The sequence below is a fragment of the Centropristis striata genome, chromosome 5 (assembly GCF_030273125.1).
Source record: "Centropristis striata isolate RG_2023a ecotype Rhode Island chromosome 5, C.striata_1.0, whole genome shotgun sequence".
In the NCBI taxonomy this organism is placed as follows: Eukaryota; Metazoa; Chordata; class Actinopteri; order Perciformes; family Serranidae; genus Centropristis; species Centropristis striata.
This window is the reverse complement of record NC_081521.1, coordinates 27,352,603-27,371,026: the sequence shown is the minus strand read 5'-3', so window position 1 is coordinate 27,371,026 and position 18,424 is coordinate 27,352,603. Positions and strand designations below refer to the sequence as shown.

Sequence of the window (18,424 nt, the reverse complement as noted above, 5' to 3'; positions counted from 1 at the left end):
CATTGTTTTCTTCAATTTCTTGTTCATTTTAATGCCAGGTACAACTAAAGGTACATTTGTTTGGACAAATATAATGACAACATGAATACCTCAAAAGAGTTTGATTTAAGAGCTGATATCTAGCCATTTTCCATGGTTTTCTTGATAATATTCAAAATCAATAAAATGGAAATACTCAAGTAATGTAGACCTACTTCGTAACATCCCACTTCCAAAATAATACATATTATAACAAAATATAGATAAAAAATAGTAAAACAACATTTGAAGTTATTAACACTAATTGAACTGAAACTTGCGGTGTGTTATGTGTTGTTATGTATGCTATGCAGATTTGTGCCTTTTGTAACCCCCCAACAGTTTGGATGCTCGTGCACTTCCGGAACTTTCGTAATGGCTGTTTTTTGTGCAGAGCGCATGCAGGGACCATCAGGACCGACCCTCCTCTTTCAGCAAGAAACTGATGAATGAGTGGAAGCGGCCAAGCCTGCCCCGCATCTCATTACCACTTCACAAAAATAAAAGCTTTTTCGCTCGGAGGGACTCGCCGCAGAAACGTGGGACGGAAGGTGAGACACGCACGCCGGGTTTTTATGTCCGCTTCAAAATGTTTTCCTCCTGTTATAAACTGCTTTTTGTTTGCATTTTGCGGGGCGTCAATTAGGCTCCAGACAATAGAGAAGCACGCTGCACTTCTGCACGTCCGCTTCCTCTTGTCTGCATTGCTGTTGCAGCCTCCTTCCGTGTTATGAAACAAGCACGCTGCTTTCTTTTTTTTTTTGTTTGGCTATTTCTTTTTTCCATAACAAGCCGTGGTGCTCGGAACAAGCCGTGATCGCGGCGGAGATGAGAGCAGCGGGGGTGCACCGACAGCAGACAGTGCTGACACATCTGCGGGGTTAAAGAGCCACAGCGCCTAATTTGTGCCAGTGTTACCTAACAGTCAGTCAGGCTATAAGGGCAAACTGCTTATGTAAAGAGTTATGTAAATTGGCGCGTTTGATATCAATTTAGGCGGTTTATATTTCAGTTGAACCCCTAAAGTTGAATAATTCCGGTAAGAGTGTGTGTGAGGGTCAGTCATACTAAGACCAAGGGTTACTGCAGGAGAGTTCAGAGGTTAAAGAGCAGACAGTGAGCCTCAGGGAGGCTCCCGGCTCTATTTAACCCCCTAGAGTCCATGAAAGCACCGGCACATTACTTCTTCATAACGTGAAGACAAAAAACTGAAGCAACATTGAGTCTTGCCATTAGCTGCCCTCTAAAGTTCTGACTTGAAATTCCATGCCAGATTTTTTTGGGATTATATTCGGCCAAGTAAACCGAAGATAATGTCAAATATATTTAGTATAAAAATATAGAACTAGATAGTATCCTAATTTTATTTGTTATATGTTTGCAACCTGTATTCTTATTTGCAACATTTAAAATTCTGTGTATTGAAATTTTCAAGATCAGATTTTATGTTTTCCTTTGTTTCTTTTGGATTCAACATTTTTATCAAGTAAGTCAAAGTTAAAAATGTATTATCAGGACATATAGGTGAGGTAGCGCCGGAGAAAACTGATACCAACATGGCATTGTAAAGATTTTTACAGATGTTTTAAAGGACATAATAGTCCAAGATTTCAGATTCTCCCTCAGTGGTAGAATCAGTTGTGATCACAAGGATTTGAAGCGAATCATAGGAAGTGAAATGGTCAATAACATAAAGCCCTAGCAGTTCATATTAATCCCTGTGTCCACTAACTTTCAGAGGAAAACTGTCACTGTTGCACAGTTGAGCTAGTGTCAACACTCCGCAGCAGAGATGTGAGTGAAGTAAAGTGCTCTGGGGAAGAGGTAGCAGGTGTGTTAGTGTTATCAGCTGACTAAGCAGCCACTACAAAACATTTTGGTTAAACTAAATTCAATTTCAATCTGGCTTGCGGCTCTTCTGTGTGGAGTTCCTCCCAGTGTCAGTGTGGGTTCTCTGCAGGTCCTCAGGTCCAAAGACATGCAGCTTAGGTTTAAGCTCTGGTTTAGCATTGCACTCTGGGCGCACACTTCATAAATAATTCAGCAGAACCCTGTGTTTCATTTTGTTTTCTATTTCATGTAAACTACTATTCTAAATATGTCTCCCATTTTTGTCCAAGCCACCACATTTTTTTTAATGTCAAAACCTGCTACATTATGAATTTCACTATCAGGATTTGATCCATTTGGTTCATTAACATTTGGAAAGCCTAAAGGAGCCGCAACAATTTGGTTAGGAGCTGGTGCCTAATCTTGAATTAGTTCCTCGCTTTACGAATGCCAAAGAACCAGCTCTCGGCCAGGAAAACTAGTTCCAGAGCGGTAACAACTCTTTGCTGATCTTGAACCACGGACCCCTTAAGTCAGGGGCTGGGGGTAGGATTATTGTGACGAACAAGACCAATTAAAATGTGTATTATTCATTTTATGTACTTGTTTAATTGCAATGTGATTGATACGAGCTAGTGATAGCAGGTTAGCATTAACAGGTTAGCATTAGCAGGCTAGCGTTATCTTACAACAAAGTCTAACATTAACATCTTACTTTCAGGGTACCCAATAACATTATCGCTGTCCAGGCTTTCTAGCCTGTCGAAAAGCAAACAGATTCTGAGACAGTTCGCAAGTTGAACCAGCAACAGAAAAAAAAGAACTAGGTTTGCGTTGATCAAGAAGGGATATGAGCAACTTTCATAGAAATGAACAGTGACCTGCCTCCAAAGCTGTTTCGATGCTTAAGTCACAGATTCAGGTATGTTTGTAGGGGCTGATGTGTGCTGCATTCATGTGATTTCGGAATAGTGAGAAATATAAGTTTCAGACGGGGACATTTCACTTGAAAGCCTTCTCAAGTCAGAACAACAACTAAAGCCCTTTACATACTCCACAAGAACAGAGAAATTTGTTCTTGTTCTCAAGGTTGCAATAACAAGAAAAAAGTTCATTCTGACCAGGACTTTTCATACTTTACGAGAAACTCCGCTGCAGAAATCCTTGGAAGTTGTCATAGGGCCCTCCAACTGCAGCACATGTCTCATTCAAATTTCTGACCAATCGACAATAGTTCTTCGACACCACACAAGAACAAAGTTCTGCCCAGATGATGTGTCAAGAACAGAGAAATTTGTTCTCTCTCCCAGGGCTGTAAGAGCAAAATGACATCATTCTGTTCTCGTAGCCCTGGGAGAGAGAACAAATGTCTCTGTTCTTACAGAGTATGTATTAAGCCTTTGAAAGTTTGGTACTGCGGGATTGACATCATATTATAAATGTTGGGATGATGGTAAGAAATTTTTGATGAATTCGTGTATTGCACAAAAATTATTCTGCTCATGTGTCATCTGTAAAATGGTATAGGTTATAATCATGAGTTGCTGTCCACATAGAATGACCTAGATTATTTAGAAAAGTTATGTACTAGCATTAACAAGTTTAAAGGCCATCAATGTGTTGTTGAAATTAGGGTTGTCATGATACTAAAATTTTCAACTCGATACCAATACACAAGAAAATATTCGATACTCGATACCATTTTCGATACCACAAGAATAAAAACAAAGACCCCAAAATTTAACAGAAATATTTACCAATAACAGAAAAATGCAACATGTAAAAATAACAGTGTAACAGAACCACAGGTTAAATATTTATAATAAAAAACAGTTGTGCAAAAAGAAACTGCAACTATGATAACAAGCTTCAGGTCTGAGGTAGTGCAAAAAATAAATAAATACAATTAACAATAACAATTAGAACAATATTTTCGACTGTGTGTGTTGCTGTTTAGTTGCAGGTCGACTTTTCATTGCTTCATTCTGGGACTTTAAGAGAGAAAATAACACTTTTCAGTCACCAACATTTATGTAAACTTATTAACTCTTAATGCTTATGTATACTGACACTGTGTCAATTAACGTAATACGGGCATACTACGTGCCTGATTTATTTATTTATTATTATTATTATTATTTATCGATACTTTTGAAAATGAGTATCGTATCCGGATACGTTTTAGTATCGATACTTTTGATAACCGTAGTTGAAATGCTCTGAGCAGCATGCTTTCAGGCTCCCGGATAAAAAGTGCATGTTTGTCTGCTCATGAGAGCCTGAAATTGTAATTGTACCAGTTTTTACAAACTGAGTCAGTGGGGTATTTTTATTGTATTTTGGGAGTCAGAAGTTAAAAAGTAATAGTCATAGAGGGGAAAGCAGTGTAACTCATACACTTAATTATGGCTGAATTCCATTTAGGAGTGCTGGTACCAAAGACCTTGTATTGAGCATGCTGGGACACTATCACGGCTTATTAGGCCACCTGGTGTAAGTGGGACTGAGCCATTGTTAATGTTATCAGCTGTGCTTAACTTGATTTCACAAGCCAGAATATGTGCTGTGAAAAAGGCGCATCAGAGAAATTTAATTGCAAGATTTCAGGTATAACACCTCAGTTTGATCTAACATTTGATTAAGATTCATCTCGCTGTTCCCCCTGTGATGGACCCACTTTCACTCTATGTATTTCAATGATCTCATTTCCCAGAATGCCTTTTTACAACCACAGGCAAGGGTGTGAGCTCGTTATATGCAGGGAGTAGAATTTGAGGCTGAGAAATATAAAAAAAGGCAGTCATGCCCTCTAATCAATACCCAACACTTCTTCTGGTTGCAGTACATTCTGGTGAATTGATGTTACTGCGGGTGTTGCCTCGGCTATGGATTTCTGTCTGTGTTAGAGCCCATCCAATATGACATTTTTGAGACCAATACCAATTTTAGACAGGAAAAAATTACGATTACCAACATGGCATCTGATACAGAGAATAATTTAACAAAGTTTTGAGCTGAAATGAAAGTCTGCCTTTTCTATGTGAACTGTGCATACATTTTTCACCAATATGACTATGCAAAAGCACTCAGCACGCTGGTTTCCTGACAAAAAAACGTAGTTCTTAATTTTTAACATTGTTATTCTTTATACATGCAATGTATTGCTTCTTCAACCAATTATATGTTAAAGAACTTAATAATAAATAAATAAAAATAGATAAGATAATATATAACTTTATTTATCCCACAGTGGGGACATTTAGTTGTCACAGCAGCTCAAGATACAGACACATAGATATAGAAAACAGAATAAAGAATATAAAAAACAAGACATATACATACAATCTATACACATTATATACATACATTTTTGCTATTTGGCATTTATTATTAATATATATATATATATATATATGGTAAATAGGTTAAATAAGTTGTTGCATGTAGTAATATGAGCATCAATGAATAAATATATTTAAATAAATGCAGAGATATAAACAGTATAGTATAAGTGGTATGTGACATATATAATGTAGAAATAAACAGCTAAATTATCAACAGTACTGTATGTTCAGAATCAGTCAATTGCTGGTAATTGATAAAATAATTTGCTACCACCACACCTGTTTCTGCATTACATGTTCTGTAAAAGCTATTTTTATATCCGTGCATATCTGACATGGTTACCAATAAATCTGTGATATGCCAATATCAGCATTGGGCATGTCGTCTCCTAAAAGTCCACTTGTGTTTCCCTTGAATTACTGGTTGTGACTTGGTAAAGCTGTATCAAATGTTGGAGCATTCGATGTTGCCTTTCAGGTCATTTTTGGGGGGAGTTTTGTAACGCTGACAAGGCAGCTCGGTTCCAGGTCACATACTGTATCCAGTTGATCGACCCGTGGCAGGAAGATAATGTTCTAATCGTCTGATCCTCAGGCTTTCCTGTCTGCCTTTCTCCCTCAGTGGTGATTCAGAGACTTTGTTTTTTTAATCTGACCTTGGATCAGGTATCCAATGAACCAATTCTCCCAGACACAACTTTAGCTGATGAAACCCTCCCGCTTTCTGCCTTTTTTTTTAACTTTTGTTTATTCTTTCAGACAACCTCGGGACAGATCAGAGCATAAAAAAACATGTTGCATAAAGTTTTTATTGTCGTCATTGTGAGATGTTTGATTGTGTGCCTTCTTGTGAAGTTCAGTCTCTCTGTAAAAAGGTGACGGAGATATGGGATGGTGTGAAGGTTACAATGCATGTTTGCTTACATCAGACTGTCTGCAATGGATGCTGTGCCCTTGTGTTATGTTAGAGCTTTTCAGAACACTGTTCACATATATCTCTAGTTTGTATTTATTAAGAGTGTTAAAGAAAACATAGCACTGCACCGTTCAAGGTGAGTTTGTTTGGACTTTGGTCCTTAAAGCCACATTTTCTGTTTATTTGTTAAAGGATGACCTATGGGCATTCTCTTTTTCATCTCTCCCTTCATCTTTTCATCACTCCTTCAGTTTGTTCCTGCTACCGAGCTCAGCGGGCGGCTGAGTACAGGAACAGAGTGCTCAGAACAGCACAGGAGTGATGGAAGGATGGAGGGAGGGTGGGAGGAGGGTGGCTGCTGCCTGAAAATTATGCACATTAATGGACAGTGAGATTTCATCTGTTGGTCTACGAGAGGGGAGGAACTACACAGCTTGACAGCACGGTGGGTAAATGTCAATCAGACCTGCTGTGATGGACGAAAGTTACAACTACTATCAATTAGAGGTCAGTATTTAGTTCTCACATCTCAGTAAAATAAGCTGGTACCCTAAATAGCCCCTTTCATAGTGCCGTTTCCTGCCGTGACATTGATGGCTCAGTAACGTCTCGCCTCCACTATGAATGCGCCCGAAGCAGGAATGCCGGGATCAAGTGATCCCACCAATTTTCCGCCTCCAGAGGTATCACAGAGGTGGAAAATTTTTGGGACTGTTGGAAGCGGGACCACTATGAACGGGCCATCTGGGCGAAGCTGGATATTTGACGTCACGCGTGACGTCTAACACGCGCCTCCTACTTGGTCCGACAGTCATCACTGTTCACTGCGGCCACTGCTTATTGTAAACAAACCAGCATGCGAACTGTACATGTCATGTCTGCCACTGATTGTAAACAAACCAGCTTCACTAACTGTGCACAGAGTGTCCAGTGCTTGTTGTAAACAGAGGGCGTTAAGTGAACACATGCTGCTGCAGTACATATACACTGTACGGCTACAGAGCTAACTGTGTAGCTTATTAGCACTGTGCTACTGTGCCCCGAGCACTGGTCCCATACAGCAATAGCTGTAGGGACCAGTGCTCGGGGCGCTCAGTGCGATTGCCCCGTGGCCCTAATTAAAAAATAATTTACTGGTGTTTGTCTGGCATATGGTTACAGTTACATTTTTTTAAATAAGTTAGAATTGAAATGAGAGTGAATGAAGAAAGATGGGAAATTGAAGGTACAAAATAGTCTGTGAAACAACTTTGAAAGATGTTTTGCTCATACAATCTGCCAAATAGTTGGTTCTAATTTAGCTAAAAGATCATAATGGGATTTTTTTTAGCAATGTGCACCTTTTCATAAATTCAAAGTTGTAAACCAAAAACTTAATTTTGAAAAATGTAGCCATCAAACGGGCTGAAGAATCAAGCCAACACAACGTGCAAAAACTTCAGTTCCTCAAATGGCCACTTGAAGCTGGCTCCAAAAGCAAGTCAATCCCCATAGATCCCTTTGGTAAAATACACAACTTTACAGCAGAAATAAACATGTTTACAGCGTGGCACAAAAAACTTTAGAGTTAATTTCCTTGTCCATGACAACTGTACAGGGATAAATCTTTATATCTCATGTACTCACTATAATTATATATTTTATATATATATATATATATATATATATATATATATATATATATATATATATATATATATATATATATATATATATATTATCTATATTAGACCCATTATGGTATTACATAGTGTACCAAGGGGCCATAAGTATATCGCTGTTTGTTTGTTTTTTCCTAAGGCCGTAGCGGGTTAAATTTAAGGAATATACTGGAGATACTGGTATCACATGAAACTAGAAGATCTAAGGAACCTATTGGCACATCAGGATATAGTGTTGAAATAACGCTGCAAAGTAAGGCTGTTTCTTTATAGTTCATGGTGATTGCGTTGCATCTTAAATTAATCTTCCGGTTCTCAGCTTTCAGATGATGTCAACCACTTCTTTGTAGCATTTATTGTTGACCTGCTATCTCCCCCTAAACATCGACTGCCCAAAACCACAAATTCTCAACAACAAAAAAAAGATGGATAGATAGATAAATAAATAGACTTCATTTATCCCAAGCTGGGAAATTACAGACTTTGTACACTAACTGGTAAAGGCTTGAGGTTTTGCATGATTAAGAGCATTGCCACTTTGACTAACAGACGAGTGCTATCTATGGTAGCACTGAGCAAAGTTGGACATTAGAGCCCTCTATTGGTAATAAAACATCTTGTTTTGATTCTTTGATGTGAAACAAACCAGTATCATAAAATATTTTTGTCAGGGTTTTAACTGCAAGTATTTTTAACTGAGTTTTGTCAACAGGGATTACAACACAGTTTAGTGTAGAATGAGACATGATATGTTATGTTACTTTTAAAGAGGTAATAAACAGTTGCTTTCAAAGACAAGACAAGATAAATGTGAAAAAATGTTTCAGATCGCAACATTAAGTAGAAACTGGTGGGTTCTTCTGTCTCTTTGAGCTCTACTAAAGATGAGGATAGAAAGGGAGTTTAAACCAGCGTGGGTCGCGCTGACACATGCTGGGCAGAGTGGTCTGACTGACCTCTGCTGCTCATGTTCAGAGAAGACTGAAACATCACAGCAGGAAATGTTAGTTTAAGAGGAGATTTAGTAAGAGTTTTACCCTCTCTCCTTATGGCCAGTGAGTTGAAATCACTGAAGCAGAAAGGGAGGGAGGAATGTAGGGCAACTCTGACTCTGAAGTCCACTGCTTCTCATGTTTTAGTAATTCTTAAAACAAACACGGATGGAGTCGAAGGACCACTGTGTGTCTGACCTACTAATATTTTGCTAGTTTACTTACTCTAACTTCTAAATGTTTAATGGGAGAGGGATGTGTAGGAACACAACCAGCATCAGAAGATGGAATCCCTGTCTCCATGCCAGTAGGTTTTCCCATGTACTCCTTCTGTTTAGTTTCCAGATGCCGCTTTAACTTTGCGGGTTTCATAGCCTCGTTAGCTAATGTTTCATAGTACATAACACAGTGTGATTTGGGATCTTCCTCCTTGCCCCTCCAAAAAAACCCGAACTGTAGGTAGTCGCTGTGGTATTTCCGTCTCACCTTAGCTGTGGATTTTACATGTTCATGGCGAGTTGTAGGCAGGGTCTGCTTTGACGACGTCACAGCCGTTAAACCGTCATCCTGGGACTCAACAATTTTTCCAGTGGAGTCAGAATTTTCATCTGCTTTTCTTTTACACAACCCGGTCCTAAGCCACTGATCCATTTGTAATTCGTTTGCGCTTGTTCGCACCATACACCACACTTTGTCGCATTGTACAGTCAGATTCCCGCACTTAACTTGACGTAAATCGGTTTTGTGTCGCAAACCAGTCCACTGCACTGCTCAAGTCAGACAATGCCACAAAGCAAGTATTTTTTTTATTTTACATACTTGATTTGATATTGAAAACAACACATGTATGTCGCAGGCAGTTTGAGAAACACTGGAAAATAAAACACTGACATTTTAAATTTTAAAACATATGTTACTTGTCACCGGCTCATGGACCACTAGTAGTCCGGAGACCACACTAGAGACAGCCTGATATACACCGATCTTAATCATTGCCTTTCTTAGTCAATTATTGTAAAGGAGAATATGGGTTTTTGTATGTTTTATTTAATGTATCTTGACAATCTTCTTGAAAATTCTGTGGTGTTAACACACTGCTCTTATTTTGAAAGCTGCATTGTTTAGCGAGAGGAGGTAATAGTAGCTTTTTGTGATTAACACAATTTTAATTGTTAGCTAATGTTAGCTTGCGGCTAACAAACGGCACGATGCAACAGTGTGTTTAGATCTCTGACGGCCCGGACAGGTTGATAGTATTTAGTTTGGCGCGCGCACATGCAGACGCACACAGAGAGATGATGAGGTAGGAACAAGTAGGAATGTTGCCATTATCATGAGATGCATTTTTTTTATTCATAAAACAATTATACCGATATAATCGTGAACGATACAATATGGCACACCCCTAGGCCGTTGTATTGGATTGCATTATGTTGTACAGGTGGACCTCATGAACCTGGATGTTCTGAAGGAGCATTTTTATGTTGTCAAGCCATTTTTATAATCAGTTATGTTGACAACAGGGCCTCCACTTAGTATGTTTTCATTGTTAAGTGATGTGTATAGACGGATATTTTCCTTCTCTTTGGTTATCTCAAGATGATGCTTTAGTAGAATTCATCAAATCGAGTGGGGTTACTGTGAAAAGTCACTGTCTTTTCATAAACTCTTTGCGTTTAATTTCCTACTTTAAAGATAAAATCTAAACTATTGTATTTTTTTCTGTTACTGGTTTAACTGATGCATTCATCAATTGTTTAAAAATTATTTTAAGACGTAAGTTGTGACATCTTGTTTTGTGTGCTGTGTTCATTCACCACAAATGAAAAGGCATTTGTAAATCCAGAAGACACAGATGGGCGTTACACCTGCAGGCTGTGTGTGGGCTGTTAGCTGCAGTAAGGTAAATGACTGAGCATGTGGTTGTTTTTTTATCCTTTTAATGGAAAGATTGTACCAAGTCGTTGTTGTGGAAAATCCAACACACTGCTGATACACTCCCTTCAGGGCCTCATCCTGCGGGGATTATCTAAACTTTTAATGATTTAAGGTCTTTCTCAAGACGTGCTCGCTCATAACTTATTCTCCAGGAGTCACGCTTTTATTGATGAGTGCAAGCCTGTTTGGATTCGTCTGGTTTTTAGTGCTACGTCTCCCAAAGAAGAAGGAGGGTGTGTGTCATCTTCTGGGCCTTCCTGAACCTGTTTGCTCTTTTATTTCTGTCTTTATGAGGGTCAACAGAGTGGTAACATTGGAGGCTCTATTTATTTACCGCTCCGAAACTATGTTATGATTAATATACTTTGTCTTGACTGTCAGTTTTTATTATTTCGATTTGGTTTCTGAAGAATCATATTTTATTCCTTCAGTTTCGTATGGCAAATGGCTGTAAAGACCACGATACTCATGAGCCTCAGTCAGTGTTACCCCTGCAAATTTAAAGTCTAGTTTTTCATTCATGGAAACTGGAAATTGATCAAATTGACCAGATATCCTGGAGATAATCAATGTTCTCCGAGAAAAATTTTAATTGTATTTTAGCCCCTCACTCGGCTACGTAACATTCTTTAACTTGACAGCTGGATTAGCTGTGAGCTATGACACAAGTTTACTTTATGGACACAAAGTTGAATGTTCAACGCTCAATTTTCATTTTTGGCTCCCATGTTCGTCAGTCTAGCTGTTCACACCAAGCGCAAAGTAAAATGGGCTTAAAGAGATCACTGTGGCCTGACAGCTTTCCTTATTTGGAGCTGTGAGAATCTCAGCTACCTCGCTGAATAACTTTATACTGACAGGTTTCTGATTTGGTTTTGTCTGGGTAAAAGAACTCTCTAAAATGGGGTTAATGGGCCTACTATGTGACTGCCTGACACTAAGGCAGCAGAGGGTGAGGACAGTCATCAAGTATTTTAATGAAACTAGAGTATTTTGATAACTCTCAAACTCCAGCCGGTGAGAGATTACATAGGTCGGATCATCTCTTTATGGTTTCTTGATGTATTTTGTAGGGGTGTGATGATACTCTCGGCTCACAAGACGAGACACGATATTGGGTTCACGAGAACGAGACGAGACGAGATTTTAAGAAAACTACAATGACAGTATATGACTGGACCAACAGACTTTTGTTTAACCGAGTAGCACATGCATTTTGAAATGTTTTATTATAACTCTTTACATGCATGATGTAAGCATGAGCTTTTAATACACTTCTTCCACAAATTGAAACTAAAATTTATAAAAGATAAAATAAATAAAATTAAATATTTCTCTTTTTTTTTTTCAAGTGCAAAGAATGTAAGCCATGTTTAGGGGGAAGAGTGGCCGCTGGGAAAGTCTCAGGCCACTCTCAAATGTCTGCTCAAGTGTGTCCATTACAAAAAAGGGCCCCCAGAGGGATTAGCGAGACTCCGGTTCACAGTTTTGACTGTGATCACAAACGATGGATTAAACACGGGAGATGCAACTGTAGCCATCTTCGCTAACTGTGCACATGATCAAAACAAAGCAGCATGGCTAATTATTATGCACAGCATCTCCGCTGATCTTAAACATAGCAGCAGCACATACACACTGTACTACTACAGAGCTAACTGTTAGCCTTTTAGCAATTTGCAGACTCCGGCTCTGCAGCTGGGAGAGACTGCTGCAGGAGGACTGTGCCGCTTTGATTCGTTCTTACTCTTCTTAACGAGCTGCTGGCCCCTGCGATGTAATTCTGGCTGCTTGCTGCTTCCCCTCCTTCTCCTCCTCCTCTTCTATTCCTTTTACTGCCTCCACATGTCACAAATAAAAGTTTGGATAGCTCACAAATCTCGCAAGACAGATTTTTACCGCGATGAGAAATATCGTCAAGTTTAATCTCGCAAGATCTGTATCACCTGAATATTCAAGATTCCTATTCAAGATATGTGTGTTTGTTTGTGTACCTTTATTTCATGAAGAAAGTTGTGTCCCCATGTGTCACCTCCTAGCACAAATGTGTACGTGCATGCTTGCAAATTACTGCACTGGTTAGTGTTGATGTTGCACTTGTTGTTCAGTAACCTCTGATAAGCCAGGGTCTCTCCTGTTACACGGGGATTCTCAGTTTCTGTGTGTGTGTGGGTGTTTTGCCTGTGTAGGTGCACCTGTGATTGTTGACATTAGTCACTTGTTGACTAGTATCCATGACTGCACGTCATGCTCGTCTGTCAGCTTGTTTCTTAATCTCTGTGTCCCATCTAAATTACAGCACTGTGTGTCTGTGTGTATTTGCACGTGTTGTTTCTGTGTGAACTCATTTAATGGTCAGTAACGTCTGCTCAGACAGTGAGTCTCACGTTTCTCACAGTTTAAATAACAATGTGTTATGTGGCTAACCCGGTAGCCTTAGAAGCACAGGCGTCTATCTTAAGACACTGATCACTAGATAAACCAGTATGTATGTTCATATTTTGGAGCCTATTCAGCTAATTAAAGTGTTAAACATATGGAAAACAAACATGACTGACCATATAATCCCCTTTTCAACCAATGCCAACGTACTTATTTGCCTGGGCTGGTGCTGGTTCGCAGTTGGTTCAACTTGCGAACCTTCTCAGTCAGAACCTGTTTGCTTTTCCACAGGTTTGAGAGCCATGTCATTTTGTTACTGTATACGTCTGCATACGTCTCCGTTGTGTTGCCAACTTAGCAACTTTGTCACTTTTCAGACCCCTCAAGTGACTATTTTTCAAGTGAGCGACTAGCAACATATCCAGCGACTTTTTGTGGTGTTATCGTAGAATTTTGGAGACTTGTTCCTACTATTATTAATGAGCAGTGGGGGCTGTCGGCTTCCCTGCCTTGTCCCAAAGCACTCACAAGCAGCATAGTCCTACCGCAGCAGTCTCTCCCAGCTGCAGTGACAGAGCAGGGGATGTTAACCCCTCGGTGTCCAGTCTGCAAATCGTGCATGCGCGAAGTCGCCGCTGGCTGGTTTACAGTCGGTCTCTTTTGGGTCACTTTTGCCTGTTCCGCGGCTGGATAAAGGAGGAGGCTTGGAATTGTGACAGAAGACAGTGCACAGTCCTAAACATATTTAGGGTGTTTTTACTCACTTTTTGTCTTTCCCACAACGTTATTCCTCTCTCCTACAGCGTCCATTACAAGTACATGCACATGGTAAATTATGCACATTTGGTGATGACATCATTTAGCGACTTCCAGCGACTTTTAGGACAGTCAATAGACAAACTACTTTCCTTACTGAGGAGTTGGCAACACTGGTCTCCGCTCTCTCAGCAGGCATAAAAACAAAAATGGCAGACTACATCGTCTCTTTGCAAATGTTGGTCCTGGCTTAACGAGACTACCCTGGCATCCAAACACAACATGTACAACACATTTGTTCTACTCGTCTTGAATGCTATGGACGGAGATTACGTTCTTATTAACACTGAACGTAAGATGTTAATGTTAGAATTTGTTGAAAGCTAACACTAGCCCGCTAATGCTAACCCGAGCCTGTATCAATCACACTACAGTTAAACAAATAAAATAAAAAGAATGATACACATTTTAGTTGGTCTTGTTGGCCACGATAATCCCACCCCCAGCCCCTGACATAAGTGGGTTGTGGTTCCAGACCATGGCTGGTTCTTTGGCTGAAGAAAAGTGAGGAACTAGTTCAACACCAGCTCCGAACCAGCCCTGGAACTGCCTAATCAAAAAGGGATAATAGTGATAGTTATTTTATAGCATCCAAACTGATTGGGAAAATGTTAACTCACTCATCTGTCCTCAATTGTTGATGCCAGATGTTTCTATGTTCCTATGGGTGAAGCAGTGTAGCTGTACCACAATACAGGAGATTAAATATGTAATACTTGCAGGTAGTCCAGAGTCTGTTGCATCTGTGGCTTCTGCATGTGTTGCCACATAAATGTATTGATAGAGCAACGGCCCCAAAAGTTTTTTTCTTCTTATTCACGTGCACTTGCTTAGCTCTGATAACTGCTGAGACATACTTATTTAACTCTGCAGACTTTGTTTTCATCCCATTAATGATTAACCTCAGAAAGGGTCAGTGCAGATACACAAGTCACAGTTTTGAGTAATGAGGTAGCTAATTGGTTCTGCATGGTAAAGTGAGGTCGAGTCTTAAATCTTAATATAACACAATTTAATCTAATGTTTAATGCATGTAAAAGAAGGGACTGTGTTTAATGATTATTTTATATCATCAATTGAGCAGTTGATTAAGGTTAATTTCTTCTTATGTCCAACCAGCAGTTAAAAAAGAAAAGTTTAAAATGACATAAAACCGACAAAAGCATCACATCTATGCATTTGGAAAGCTAATTTCATTCATTCTTAATAATTTATTTAATATTTACATGATATAAACATAAAAAAGAGAGATAACAAACAAAACAATGCTAATGAGTACCAAATTGTGGAACGACACAAAACATAGGAGGGGGGTTACAGTACAATACCTCACCATTAATTGTTAATTTCATTATAAAAATGTATGCTTAATCTGAATGGGGGACCCAAGTTTTCACAGTAAACTCATATAGTGCTGCTTATGAATCTTCCAATTTAACAAAATCATCCTTTTAAAAGCCAGAAAGACAAAGCCTACTGTTTTTCCTGTCTTATTTTTTTCAATATTGCTAAAATTAAATAGAAAACTTCTGTCAAAAAGGATGTGACTGCAGGTCAGTGCCACAAAATATAAATCAAAGTTCCCACATGTCCACAGCCATACCAGCAGAGATCAGTTTGCATTAAAATATACTCAGAGAGATGTTGTCAGTTACATTTTCTCTTAATCTGCTAATCCAGTGTTCCCTAAACCTCTCCTGGGGCACTTCACTCTCAAAACAGTGTGCACCGCTACGAGTATGCTACGGTTTTCAGCCGTGAAAACCTCAATACTTGCTTGATGCAAACTGTTCACAACATTTCTTTTATGAGACCCGCCTATCAAAAAGTCAGCACCTGCATAACACAACAGGACGTTCAGTGCACCACTTTTTCTGTTTAAATACACGATTTGCTACATTTTGTAGGGCTGAACGTGCCCCTGAAGTTTTCCTTGCTTGTTTTAGATCTATCTGTGCTCCAACACAGCTGCTTCAAACCATGAAATCATCAGCTTTCTGAGTAGGCAGAGTTCTAAAACATATGACCTCTGTACCCCAAGCCGTTTTAGGGCATTTTTTTGTGCTTTTTTTTTTTTACATTTTACTCGCAGTGGCCTTGTATTTTACTGCAATATACGTATAAGTCCTCTACCTTTATGGAATCAGCACAATCATCACTAGAAGTGTGACAACTTAAAAATGTCTCTTGTGAAAAATAAAACCCTTATATTGACAAACATTGTTTCAAAAATTTAAAATGCAATGCAAGCTGTTAAGTCAGATTTTCATATATTTGTCACGTGACCGTTCATCTCAGCAAAATCAATCCCAGTTGCGCTGATCAGCTCAGAATTGAATGCTTTAACGGGATCTAGTTACTCCAACTGGTTTATTCTTGTTAATGTTTTAAATGACAAATGTAGAGTGAATTGATTTTGATAGAAATATCCCAATTTTAAGCTTTCTAACGGAAACTGTTTTCTTTCTTGGATAAACTGTATTTTTGGCAATCTTTTAAAGAAAACATATATTGGGTGTGGTTCAGAGAGCTCATGTGTAACTCAGCTCAAAGTTTTATCACATTTTGTTGTTTTTTTGTTTTTATAATCAATCCATCTCTTGACATAACTTATTCTGCACCATATTTTTGATGAATAGTCTTGTCTTTCACACTTGGTTTTACCTGCTGGATCACATCCCCTTTTGCTGTTAAATGTGTCTGATAAACCTGAGAGAGGAGATAAAAGTTGGCAGAGACAGATGGGAAAATCTAAGATTGGATTTTTTCTTCTTCTGATGAACATTTGCTGGCTTGCCCACATGGTTGAAAAAAATAATCCGTCTAAAGGCCGTGATAGTGGAGGAAAATTGATCCCTGTAAAGAAAAATGATCGGCATTTGTGGCTATGACCTAGAATAAAACATATAATTGATTACTCTAAAGTTACATTTGACACCATCTTGTGAACTGTAGCGGAAATAAACTGTTTTGCTATTAATTTTATGTTTCAATTTTTTTACCATAAGCGTCAAACTGTTTTTCCAGCAATTTTGTATTGGCCGCCACCTCCTCCTGTGGTTTGCATAGGGTTAAGCAGAGGAGACCCTTCCCCTCCCATGTCCCCATGTGAACCCAACAACCCCAATGAACCCTCTAAACCTGCACTGATTGGCTGGAGAACAGCCAGCAGCATCCAATCAGACATCATGTTGGCTCAATAATTTCTGATCCCTCCCTCACTGCCTCTCGACCCCTCCCAGTTAACCTACATGGACTCTGCAGGTATCGACTAAGTGTGTGAGCTGCTGCATTAATGAAGTGGTAATTCCTTTCATCTGATTCTGTGCAGACATCAGAAGGAAAATTAACTAAACATTTTATAGAATGTATGGTGTCTAAAAGCTTCCCAAAAATAGATAAGATCACTGACGGGTGTGAGTTTCTCCTTGTTTTCTTTGTGAAACTGGTATGCAGCAGGGTCAATGGGCCCACAGGTGGGTGGGGATTATATATGACACCCAGGTGGGATTGGCCCGAGGGTTTGCCCTGTTTAAAAATATCCTGTGAAGCTAGTCACTGCAGGTCAGCATTGTTCACCGATCCAGGTCCCTAATTTGAGCGAGACCTCTAGGCCAAAGCATTAAATGGAGGCTAATCCTGAATAAACTTGTTCTTGTTAGAGGTATTTATAGGTTCAGAGACAGAATTAGAAAATCAGTCGGTGTATGTGAGCAGTCTGAGGTCCAAATTAGAATGAGCAGGCTGCAGGTGTTACAGGAATATGTTACAGGTCAGACACTGTTGGTTTGACAGTGGCCTATTTTAGACACGCTCATTTAAATGTTGTAACATGATGCAAACAAAATGAAATGCTTCAAATTCAACAAGAAACATGAAAGGAAGACAGTAAATAAAAATATATATTTCTTCCTCTGAGCTTGGGCACAGTTTTTAAAGAATATTAACAATTAGTCAAATAATTAGTTGAGATGACTAAAAATGTGCCCTGCTTCACAAAGTGATTCTAGGGCGGCTTTTATTCTGTGGTGTGTGTGTGACAAGAGAACACTATAATCAGACAAAGTATACAGTTCATATTAAAGTAGCTGTCACTGGACACTGTTTTCCCACAATGAAGTGCACAAATAAAATGGAGAGGCTGCTCACACATTGAAAATGTTAAAATAAATTGTGAGTAGTGATGAAACGGCACCAAAAAAGAGTAAAAGAAAAATTAAGTCATAACTCTTTGGAAAGCTGCTGCAAGTTAAACTTCCCAAAGAGGCATCAAAATGTTTTTAGGTTGATGACCTTGATTGATATCCATGTTTTTTGTTTTAGATTAATTGCGAAAACACTTGTACTGAAAATAATCATAATCACTTGAAGTCTAGTCAGTAAAGCAAAAACATGAACTCTTCTTTTTTACGTTTTCACCTCACACTACTAGTATTCAGCAAATGCAATTGCAGTGTGTATTTGATCAGCATGTGTGCGTCATGTTGCCTTTGAATGAGAGCAACCTGACTGGATTTGTTAACCCCC

At 39.0% G+C, this 18,424-nt stretch overlaps 1 protein-coding gene across 1 annotated transcript in view; it reads left to right on the top strand.

Moving 5' to 3' along the window:
- The first annotated feature begins 511 nt into the window (after window positions 1-511).
- LOC131971059 (helicase ARIP4-like) overlaps window positions 512-18,424 on the top strand; it is a 110,530-nt gene continuing 92,617 nt past the window's right edge. Inside the window, exon 1 of the mRNA XM_059332336.1 lies at window positions 512-569. The gene's annotated coding sequence lies outside the window, so the exon portion shown is untranslated. The remainder of the gene's footprint in view (window positions 570-18,424) is intronic.